General features: G+C 39.1%; 1 long non-coding RNA gene across 1 annotated transcript in view; it reads left to right on the top strand.

Moving 5' to 3' along the window:
- The window catches only part of LOC144380149 (uncharacterized), a 274054-nt gene extending 263704 nt beyond the window's left edge, over positions 1-10350 (top strand). The window contains exon 5 of the long non-coding RNA XR_013443964.1: positions 10130-10350. This is a non-coding gene — a long non-coding RNA (uncharacterized LOC144380149). The remainder of the gene's footprint in view (positions 1-10129) is intronic.
- The last annotated feature ends 1701 nt before the right edge of the window (positions 10351-12051 follow it).

Genomic DNA, 12051 nt, shown 5'->3' with positions numbered 1-12051 from the left:
TTCCCAAATGAATTACATCCACAGTTCCTGTGAGCACCCCACAATGATGTCCTCCCTTTTTTGGGGGGGTCTCATCGTAGGAAAAATATGGCAGCTCATTAAATTGAGAAATAGATGGGTAGACATATTGTGACATGATACAATGGAGATGTTTTAGAACTAAATCAGAATATACTTTACTAAAAGGACAGTTTCCCCATTACACTAGTTTCTTCTTCTTCTTTTTTTTTTTTTTAAGATTTTTTATTTATTTGACAGAGAGAGACACAGTGAGAGAGGGAACACAAGCAGGGGGAGTGGGAGAGGGAGAAGCAGGCTTCCCGCAGAGCAGGGAGCCCGATGCGGGGCTTGATCCCAGGACCCTGGGATCATGACCTGAGCCGAAGGCAGACGCTTAACGACTGAGCCACCCAGGCGCCCCTACACTAGTTTCTTCTTGCTGCTAAAACAAATTACTACAATCTTAGTGGCTTAAAACAATGGTTGTATATTATTTTACAGTTCTGAAGTTCAGACGTCTGAAATGGCTTTATGGAGCTAAAACCAGGGTATTGGCAGTGCTTTCTGAAGGCTTTAGGGAAGTGTTCATTCATTTCTTTGTCTTTTCCAGCTTCTAGAGGCTGCCCACATTCCTTGGCTCAGGGCCCCTTGACAACTAAAAAGCCAATAATCCAATCCCTCTGGCCTTTGCTTAAGTTGCCATATCTTCTTCTCTCTCTCATGCCCCCTCTTTCACTTACAAGGATCTTTGTGATCATACTGGGCCCACCCAGATCATCTCCCCATCTCAATCACGTTGGCAAAGTCTCTTTTGCCATAATAGTAACATATTCACAGGTCCCAGGAACTAGCATGTGGATTTAATTGGGGAGCCATTATTCTGCCTACCAAGCCCAGGATGAGATAGTTTTTAAAAATTCCTCTATGTTTATTTTGATAGGCTATATTAGTGATATTGGTAGTTATATTTTGATAGGTTATAGTAGCAGTTCATATTAATTTTGATATATTGTAGGTTATTCTGATAATATTAAAAAGTTTATTTTGAATTGCTGATTTAAATTGGGCATATGAAAGAATTTACTATTCAACATAATAAATGTAACTAATTGGAGAAAGTCTCTTTAAGATGATACAAGAACTTCTCATGTTGAATTTGTTGCTGGAAATGCTTGGCAGAAAGGAGGTCTTGCATATTTAAAGTATTTGAATTATATTTTTGTAAAAGAATGTGTCTATTATCTGAAAAAGTGCTTGGCTCTCTCTGCACTCCTGGTACAGTGTCTGTCCATTGGTTTTTGCTTAGCATGGTGCCCACTGCCCAGCACTTGCTTGAAAGCTCCTTGGTGTTCTCTTGTAGAACTTAATCGATTTTTTATTATGCCTGGCTGAGCAGAGCACACAGGAGTGTTCTGAGGCCACGGAATTATTTAGTTCTGACAGTAGATCTTTAAAAAAAAAGGCCTAAGCCATACATCCTACCTCCTAAATATCTCCTAGGCATCAGAAAAATGTATGTATAAGTAGCCATTTTTTCCTAATTGAAATGGAGCATTTAAGTCAAAATAGTTTAGAGGGGTGTGTGTGTATGTGTGTGTGTTTCTGAAGCATTTCTGCCAGCAAAGAGTCCTTCTCTGACCTTGAGCAGAAACCCAGAGTTTCTTGAGCCCACCACTCTCCGAGGTCTTGTTTCTCCTGCTTTGCTACCCATTAGCACTGAAGTTGGAGAGGCAAATGTGTTGTGTTGTGCATTGTGCTAAAGTCTTCTCTATCAGTGGATGGTCTGAGACTTAGTGGTAGTGGGTGTTAGCAATATTGAACACGTGCTGGAAGATTCATCTTTCCATGTGGACTGTTATATTATGGTGTTGTCTCATTAAGGAGAAGCATGGGGTTATTGGAAAAGGAGATAATCATGTTTTAATTTTTGTTTTCTGGAAGAAATTATTACAAATTAGGTAATTATAATCAAATAATGTTATCCAGATACTTTTATTTTAAGTGTTCATAAGCAAAGTTACAGTAAGCCAGATCACTCTAGGGGTCTCTGCTTATGAATATGTGATTAATAAGTGATTCGATCATTTAATAAATACTGCCTATTTATTCTTTTCGAGGGACTAGAAGAGGCATCTTATGAGGAGAATAAAAATACAATTTGAAAGTGACAAATGCATTAGATGATTTTTAAATTTTTCTTTATTATCAGCAAAAATAAGAAAGTAGTGTAATGGCAGTGGGTTAAGTGGTTATAGAGTATATCTCATGTAAAACAATTGCAGATAATTGAAGCTTCATTCTCCTGTTAACTTGGCTGTTGGTTTTAAAGGTGGCTTTAAAAATGTTAGGAATATATCAACTATCCTAATTGGAGCCTAATTGGAAGACTGTCCTATCAGATGCTGAATTAAATGAGTATCTCCAAGAATTTTGCCAAAAAGTAGACAGCAAAGCTGGGAACCTACCAAAATGTTACCATACGTGGAAATGGGGATTTTGTAGATGTAATTTTGCTAAGGACATTGAAATGAGGAGATTATCTTGGATTATCCAGGAAGGCCCAGTTTAGTCACAAAGGTCCTTAAAAATGGAAGAAGGCCTCAGAAGATTCAGAGGGAAATGTGACTGTGGAAGGAAGTTTGAATCGATGTGGCATGAGAAGGACTCAACTTGCTGTCGCTCCTTTGAAGATGGAGGAGGGGGGCCATGAGGCAAAGAATGGGGGCAGCCTCCTAAAGCTGGAAAAGTCAAGGAAATGGATCATTCCCTAGAGCCTCCAGAAGGAGTGCAGTAAGATAATAACTTGGTATATTTTTAAGCCACTAAGTTTGTGGTGATTAGTTGCAGCTGCAATGGAAATCTAATACACATGAATCAGAGTATATTAGAATCATTAGTATTTGGTTTACATCCTGGGAGCAGGTAAACTCATCTGTAGTTGAAAGTGAATTTCAGATTGTCAGTTTGTTCCAAGAGAAAAAAAAAAGAACTCTAAAACTTAGTAGCTTTACAATTTTTTTAATTTTCAGAGAATTAGGAGACTCACACAAGCCAAGTTTTGAAACTAACTTAAATTTAGAAAGTTATGAATTTCTAACAGCATGCAAATATTTTGAAATTTCAACTCAGTGTTTCCTACAAATGTGACTTACTGCTCTGAAGACAGTTGTTACCAAATCACATATAATTTTACAAACTTACATCTAGCTTTTAAATAAATCAAAGTTGATCAATGAAGTTTCTTTGACAATAAACCATTCTCTCTCTCTCTCTCTGTCACTATATATATTCAGCCTAGAAAGTTCATTCTGCATCTGTCCCATTAAATTTTGTTGACTTTAGAAGCATTCTTTAAGATACTTTGTGTGAGTGAAAATTATAGTAAGTATTCATTTGTCTGGTTCATTTGTTGGTTTGTACATCATGTTTTTACTTACTGGACTCATCATCATTATGGGAGGGTAAATCTTTTCTTTGAAAGTGTCGTACCCTTGTTATGGAGAAGAGATGCAAACAATTGCTAAGAAACTGGATCCTTTTTTTAAAGATTTTTAAAAAATTTATTTGAGAGAGAGAGCATGTGCGCATGCGTGAGCAAGCAAGCAGGGAACGGGGGGCGGGGGGTAGGAGCAGAGGGAGAGAGACAAGCAGACTCTGCACTGAGCATGGATCCCAACATGGGGCTTAATTCCATGACCCTGAGATCACGACCTGAGCCAAAATCAAGAGTCGGATGTTTAACCAACTGAGCCACCCAGGCGCCCCACTAAGAAACCTGATCTTAAGCATAGTACTGTAGTTCCAAGTGCACTGTAAATAATAATAATAATAATAATAAATGTCCTTTCAAATGAATAGAGAATACTCATGAATCTTATTTTATCCTCTCCCTCTGGCTTAGAACAAATACTTGGCTTTCAGGTTCCCACCATCATAACTCTCTGATTTTATAACCCACCTGTGGGTTAGAAGTAAGGAACAATATATATATACTATAGTGGTGGAAACTAGGAAGTTACAAGTCTTTATAGTAGTCAAGGCTTTCCAAGTGTTCTCAAAGTCAAGCTGAATGCAGACTTAATGTTTTCACTTTTTTCTCTGTCTTATGCTTTCAAGTTGTCCATATACTTAAAAACATATACTTATGTAATTGATTAAGTTGAGAGATTAATCATGGCATGATTAGGGTCTTCTAACCGTTCAGAACTGGTCCATTTCAGGCTCAAGTGGTTCCTGCAGTGTAGTCAGTCTTATCTGCACATATTTCAGAGTAAGTAACCGTATCTGGGTTCACCAGCTGTTCTGAGACACTAACTTATGTCATCCACTCAGTCTATCATCATAATGACTGAGAACTGAAAAGCAAAGAGATTGACTCTTCATTTCACAAATTTAGTTTTTGTGCAAGAGCATAAGGAATTGTGCCTACTTGCATTACACTATCCACTTCATGAATAAAACAATACAAGATCAAGCACTTCAATTCTTCCAGTCAAAAATTCAGTTCATTAAGATTGTGGTTAGATTGCAAATATTTTATATTGCATTTATGCAGGGGGAGTTGTCAACCTAGGGTGTAGAAAGGAAAAGTATTGATTCCAGTTATTGTTTCAAAGGTTAGATATCTCAACTGAGTTTGCAATTAGGAAAATTCTAAAACTTTTATTGTAATAATTTTCATTGATAAATTTCCAGAAATATATTATATGTATACTTATTTTTTTGTTTCAGCCTGGCCCTTGGGAAAAAAATGGAAGTCTTAAGTGACACATTCCATCATAAAAATATTAAAGGTTGGTCAGTCAACAAGCAAACATTAATTTCAAGCCTTCATATTCATGTATGAGTCCTGATGAAAAAAATGGTCCATGCCATAAGGTGTTTTGTTTTTTGTTAATTTAAATGATCTGATAAGATTTCTAGTCAGAGAATACTCAATTGCTCTATCTCAAGAAACTACAATAGGTATAACAGGAAGTTCGTGGGCTGGGAGAAGGTGGTCTCAGGTGAGTCTTGATGGATTTGAATAAAATGTAAAGAAGGGGGAAAGCATTTCAGGAGGGAGGGAAGAGCAGGAGCAAAAGTGAAATAAAAATGGACCTGACATGAATAATGATATGAACATGATGATAACTTTTGAATAATATGAGATTATGTTAGGAAGGGATGAAAGAATAATCTTGACTTTGATATTACAGACAATTAGGGCTCACTGATGAGAAGGGCTTATCAATGATCAGTGAAAATAGATGATGAAGGAGAAGAAGTGCATGATCTGATAAGAATCATGGTGCTACCTTTATGGCCACTAACACTGAGAGACATTATTTTCTATTCCAACATGCAAAGATAACTCTAGTTGTGCAATTTCACAAATACTTTAAAAAAGGGGGGGGGTGTCAGGGAACTCATGATCATAAATTTCTTCTATGATTCTATATCTTATAGAGACCTACAGAGAATGAGAAAGCCAGGGTTCTTTTCTCAATTAAAAAATTCTATCTCTAAAGCCAACTTGCACAAACTTAGCATGGTCGGGGGAGGAAGAAGTTTTGCCAAGGAGACAGCTTTTACAAGTGGAGAGAGGAGCCATGTATTTAATCTAAACTCTGCCACTCCGTATAACCCACATTTGACATGCGGTATCTCATTTAATCCACATAAACATTTTTTTTTTAAAGATTTTATTTATTTATTTGAGAGAGAGAGAATGAGAGACAGAGAGCATGAGAGGGAGGAGGGTCAGAGGGAGAAGCAGACTCCCTGCCGAGCAGGGAGCCCGATGCGGGACTCGATCCCGGGACTCCAGGATCATGACCTGAGCCGAAGGCAGTCGCTTAACCAACTGAGCCACCCAGGCGCCCCTCCACATAAACATTTTTAAACACTACCTCACACTGTATCAGTCATTGGCCAGTTAGAGAAACTGAAACCACACTAGGTATTTCAACAGAGATAACTTAATATAAGCGGTGGATATACAGGTATTGGTTAGCTACATGAGATAAAGGGAGGATGGATGTAGTTTAGGAAGCAGCTACCATCCCCAAGGCTGAGGATTTGGGATTTGGACTTCCTGTTGGAGGCCGATACTGCTGAAGGACCATGAGCCTTGTTCTGTCGGTGCCAGTAGGAGCTGAAAACTGGGGCCAACTGTCACCGCGGGGGGTTGGAGTAGTTGAGAACTGCAAAGAAAAGGGAAGAAGGAAGGTCCTTCCCCTCCCCTTCCCCTTTTTTCGGATGACCTAACAAGAAGCCAGCGGGCAACGAAGAAATGTAGTTGGCAAAGCCCCAGCTCCAGCCATTCAAAGCAGAGTATGAAGGGTGAACTGCGAGCTGAGCGACGCAGCACATTAACCAGCACAAGCATTCTGCTCAGAATCTGCGTGATGCTCAGAAAAATTCAGCTGCGCTCCTCACGTAGTACAGTCAACACAAGGCACAGCCATAACGTGACCTCCACCAGAGCCCACACCTCCCGTGCTTGCCTGTTGTGTGGGGCGATGTCTCATCAGAATGCTTCCAGAGCTGGTCCCAGCCTCCCGTCAGAGCTTCTAGCAGCACCGGGCTGTGTGAGGCACGAGCACTGGCCACAAACCTTCATCCGGGCACCACAACACCTTGCTAAGGAACTAGGTACCATTGGGGTCTGCAAAGCCTTTTGAGGTTGTACTTGGATGGAGAACAGTTTAGCCTTGGCTCTGAGCCTGAACCAAAGATAGAGATTTGCTCACCTCCTCCGGGATCCATCTCCCACATCTGGAGTGGGACTTACTCATAAAACACTTCACATTCCACATAAAGTGGTCCTAAATACCACATATAAATATGATTTTTGAAAACGATGTCTTACTCACTTGTAAGGAAGTGCTCTGGCCAAATTGCATCTGTAATGCTAGAAGAATAGGCTGGTGTATTTTTCTTCTGTTTGTGTGAGTCCCTAAGTGCAGTTAAATGAGCATGCATTTTGCCAATGGTCTTAAAATACAAGAGCAGACCAGTTTTACCTGAGTTGTTTTTTTGTATGAAACACAACTTCAGACAACTTGAAACACCCTCACTGGAGAAATGTTAATGAGACGCCTTGGCATCTAAGAATCATTCTTAAAATTTCCCACTCTCAAGGATTCTTTTCTTTATAAGTGCTGTTCTCAAATACAAAATGGAAAATTCATAGTATCTGAAAGGTTAGATTACTTACTTTATCACCCTTATTATGGTAACTCTAAGAGAAATAGCAAGTGGTTTAACAATTGCCCATTTATAAATGTGAATGTTTAAAAGAAACACAGAGTTAGGATTTCAAGTCACAGGGAAAATTTTCACAAGCAATAACATTAGTCAAAATGTGTTTGCCTTCACAGTAGGTGGAAATGTGTGTGGTAGAACATTTGAGACAAGAACATGTATTCAAGCCACATATATTGGACATTTTCAGTCAAAAGAAAAAACAGCTATAAATCAGGTTGAATATTTACTGTTTTAATGTCACTAGAAGTAATTTCTCAGAAGTTATCCCAGTTGCTGCTATACAGAATTTTTCTTTTTTTTCTTTTTTTGTTATCGTTAGAGTCAATACCCTGATTTGTTCCAAGGAATAATATTTACTCCAGGAAAATGCTTCTTCTTGTCATTTTTCCTAAACCTCTAAGTACCAAAAGCTCTTTTAGAAGACGTTTTCTTTTGGGATTCTCACTGAGCCACCTACTCACTGGAGGAAAACTACTTCAACACCAAAACCAAATCAAGCCAATTAAGCAACACTGTGGCCGAATGACTGGTCTCACCGTCTGAAGATTGTGGTTAGTCTCCTGGGGCCGCTGACTTGCACAGAGGCCTGAATAAAGATACCTTTCTTTTTAATACATTGTTGATTGGACTGATCTTCTGGTCCAAGTGCCCATACTTAAAATTCCATAAACTACTGAGATCCCTATGCAATTTTCTTTTTAATTACCCAGGGAGTACCGTATGGATTTGTTAATTAGTTTTTGCAATGTACTTCAAGATTCCAACAGGAAACAGACTCTGGCTTCCCAGTGCTGAAAGTAAGAGTGTTTGCATAAGAAGTTATAAAATTGTTTCAAGTTGTTTTCTTTCTTCTTCTTCTTCTTCTTTTTTTTTTTGCTTTATATGGACAAGTTCCTTCTGCCCGTCCAGGCATTTAAAAATGATCACTACTACTTTTACAATGTCACCCCACTAGTTTGTATTTATTTTGTGTGGTTTGTAGTTGGACCTCATGTAGTTTTATGGAAACAAGTTTAAAATTAATCTTCTTATTCCTGGTGCACAGTCCAAACTGCACGGAGGGCAGCTGAATGATGTGAGGAATAGAATGAAGAGCTTTTTATCTGGATCATGAAAATTTGAGAAAACAGACATTGTTTTTTAAAAAAATGAGAAAAAGGTGAAAATAAATTATAGAGCTGGAAGGCTTTCATAGAAAAATCTTCTATCTCAAAACAGGATTTGTGACCTCAATGTATTATGTACCAAAAGATAAGTTTGAGCCAATTTGCATTTTGTAGGGCCGCAATAAAAACTAGAACCACAGGAGTATTTAATTATGCACGTGCAAAGTAAAGGCTTGTATACATGTATGCTTTCACATGCATGCAAGTAAACACATGCACACGTGCAAACACACACACACATCAAATAATGTCCAATAGTTATCATTATAAAACAAGCACACCTCAGTTATCGGAGGAGTTGACATAGTTCTGGCCTCTTGAATGGTCAGCATTTCAATATGCATACAACATGCTGAGAAAAAAACTAAACACACACACATCCACACACGCGCGCGTGCACACACACACACACACCTCTGAGGTTCATGGTTACCTTTTGATCAGAGGATCTGCAAAATATCCAAAGCCTTGAAAGAAACCGTGAAGTTTGAGAAACATTTGTAGGTTCTGACAAACTTCCAAGCTTCCTGGTGGGAATACTTTGTGCTCTTTTCCATCCTGCCAGAGGAGAGCAGTAGTTTATGGGCAAGTCCTAGGCAATTAGAATTCCATAATTCAAATTAATAACCTCATAAAACACTGCAGATTATGTGCTTGGTTTTTTAACCTAAACTAAAGTACTATTCTGATAGCGATTTTCGAATTACTTGGAATTCATCCCAGCCTTGCTAAAAAAAATTTTTTTTTAAAGTTGAAGGCATGTGAAGTTAAAAAGATTTCATCTAATGAAGAGGTTTTTTTTTTTTTTAATTTACAATTAGATTTTCAGATTAGTAGGACATGGAAAATATTTGCTTTCACTGGTTTTGCTTTACTGGGAAGTAGATGTTAAGGACAAGTTTTTCTCAGGCTGACCTTTTCCAAGTCGGAAAGGGGAAGCGGCAGAAAGAGGCAGGAACGCAGCTTCACTTTATCATGTTCCTGTTATGCTTCATCACATTGTCTAGTGAAATGAATGAATAAATTAGGTTTTGGTTTTCATGTGCTAGATTATGTGTTTTATATATTTCGCTACTTTTAATTTAGTAGGGCAGTCCTTTCCATTAGAACATGGGTCTCATTAAAAGAAATGTTATTATGGAACTGTGTGCATTAGGTTTAATTTTCACTCAATTTAAAAAGAATACTTGGGAGAGTAGTGCATCGAAGCACAAGAAAATGATTAGTTGGGGTTCCTTTTAAAGAGAGGAGCCCAATGTGTGAGAAGTAGTGCCTGTGGGGCAAATAAAACAATCGAATAGTCGGAAACGGGGTTGCAGCCTTCGCATAAGTGACCATACTGCTCTATTTTCAGATCTCCTGCTTTTCTCTAATGACAATTCCTCTTTCTTCTTGAAGCAACCGTCAAAGAAGGGCTGGGGGTAGAGAGGGAGGAGGAGGGTCTGCGGCCCAAGTAGGACAAGACCCCTAGAGCGAAGCCTTTAAGGATTTCTTATATTCTCTCACGGAGTGAAATGTCAAGTCTATTACCGAGGAAGTGCGGAATCCCATTCCAGTTTGAGCCTTTACCTAGCCCCCTGAAGTTAAACTTCAGTGAGCATCAGAATCACCTGGGGGGCTGGTAAAACACAGACAGCTGGTCCCACCCCCGAGTTTCTGACAGAGTAGGTCTGGGAGTAGGGACTGAGAATTTGCCTTTTTTTTTTTAACAGTTCTCCAGGCGATGCTGATGCTGCTGGTCCCGGGACCACACTTTGAGAACTGCTGATCCCGAACGTGCTTAGGAAGGACCACTGGCTCCGAATAGATGAGAGGCATAGGCACATACAAAGATGAGTAAATTAGGTTCTCTTCCTAGATGAGTTGGGGATGTAAACATCCTTGAGGTCTGCAGCTCGACATGGTTAGCGGATTGTCAGTTGTAGGAAGAAGGAGCCATGTATAGTTCAATCTCCTCCATGCATGCTAATGCCTCACCCTGATAAGTTCTTCAGCTTTGCAAAGGTATTTCCATTCTCAGATGGCATGTCAGGGGTGAGGTTTACTGAAAGAAGCAGTAGGAGAGCCATATATAGATATTAATTGTCTGGAAATCTTATTAATATGGATTTTTTTTCTCCCTTGCAGGTAACAGAAACTAACACTGGATAACTTACATTAAAAAAGGGATTTTACTGTGAGGTCATGGGCATGCTCCCAGATGAAAGGATGAAAAACCAAGCTTGAGAACAAGCACCCAAACTGCCTGGGTTCTAGGTCGCAGCAACGACTGGGTGAATGAATTCTAATGTTATCGGTATTTTCTTATGGGTTAAAACGCAAGTTTCAGAGAGAGAATGTTCAGTTAGCCCAGCTTAGCTGAAGCGCCCACTTCTTCAATAGAGAGATCAGAGTACCTTCACTCATAATTCCACTGACCTGTGTGCACTAGGGGAAAAAGATCCTCCACCAAAGAATCAAGTGTTGTTCTAAAAAGGAAGACTAGGCCCCTGAGTGTCCACACATGTCCACCACACCATTTGTGAGCCTCGAGTGGGCCAACTATTTTCTAAAGGCCAGCTTGAAGTGCTATCATAGAACCACAAAGTCGAAAGACAATAGAACATAATAATCTCACTAGAGATTTTCTTTTAAGAAGGTTAATAACTAAAACAGTGACTCTCAACCTCGTCTCTCCAAAGTAGGAATGGGAACCCATAAGAAATTTTCAGTATTTTTGAAGCCGGGGACCAAAATTATGTGTTTGCTCTCAGAACTGAAATGTCACGTTTCTTTATGTGGTTGCAAATATACATCTACTCAATGTAAAAATACTTTTTTCTCATCATGTTAAGAAACTCTGATACGTAGTTATAACTGTCTTAATTTAAAATCTAGGAAACAAGTGATCAGGTTTTCAAGGATGTGGTTTGAGAACTTTTTGAAAACATGGGATATGAGCCTGTGTTTTGGAGGTACGGCAGTGATAGTGTATTATATTATGAGAGGTCTTCGGTGACTCATCATTGCTGTCACTGGTTAAGCCATATGTTTGTTATGGGCTGAATGGGGTCCCCCCAAAATTCATGTGTTGAAGCCCTAACCCCCAGGACCTCAGAATGTGACTTTAGGGTCTTTAAAGATGTAAAAATCCAGCCACTGGTGACGGCCCCTACTTCTGCTGATTCTGAATTCCACAGACTGTGTCATCTCTGCAGGCCCCTTTTCCCGATGATTACTAATTTCATGTTCATTACCGGCTGTATGTTTAGCTCCTTCTTCTGTCTCAGGCTCTTCAGGGTTTCATGGCTCCCTTGAAGTTCATTTCCATTTTACTGTTCTCAGCCTGCCCCGTTAACCTCAAATTTCTCAAGCTCACCTCAGTTTGGATGACCTCTGGGATGAACTAACTCCCTCTCTCAGCATTGACAGTCTCAAAAAAGCAACCCCGGGGTGTGATTACATTATTCTCTTATGATGTATGAGGAAATAGTTTTACAGACAGGTTAAGTAATTTGGCCAAACTCATTCAGTTAGTAATCACTGAACTGATTTCCTCCCAAAACAGTATCCAATATTTATGCTGTAAGCAAAACTGGGCTACATCCACAATGTTGTTCTTTTATTCATTAACTTTTGACTTCCAACATTCATT

Source organism: Halichoerus grypus, chromosome 14 (assembly GCF_964656455.1).
Source record: "Halichoerus grypus chromosome 14, mHalGry1.hap1.1, whole genome shotgun sequence".
In the NCBI taxonomy this organism is placed as follows: domain Eukaryota; kingdom Metazoa; phylum Chordata; class Mammalia; order Carnivora; family Phocidae; genus Halichoerus; species Halichoerus grypus.
The sequence above is the reverse complement of the archived record's forward strand: the minus strand, read 5'-3'. Positions and strand labels throughout refer to the sequence as shown.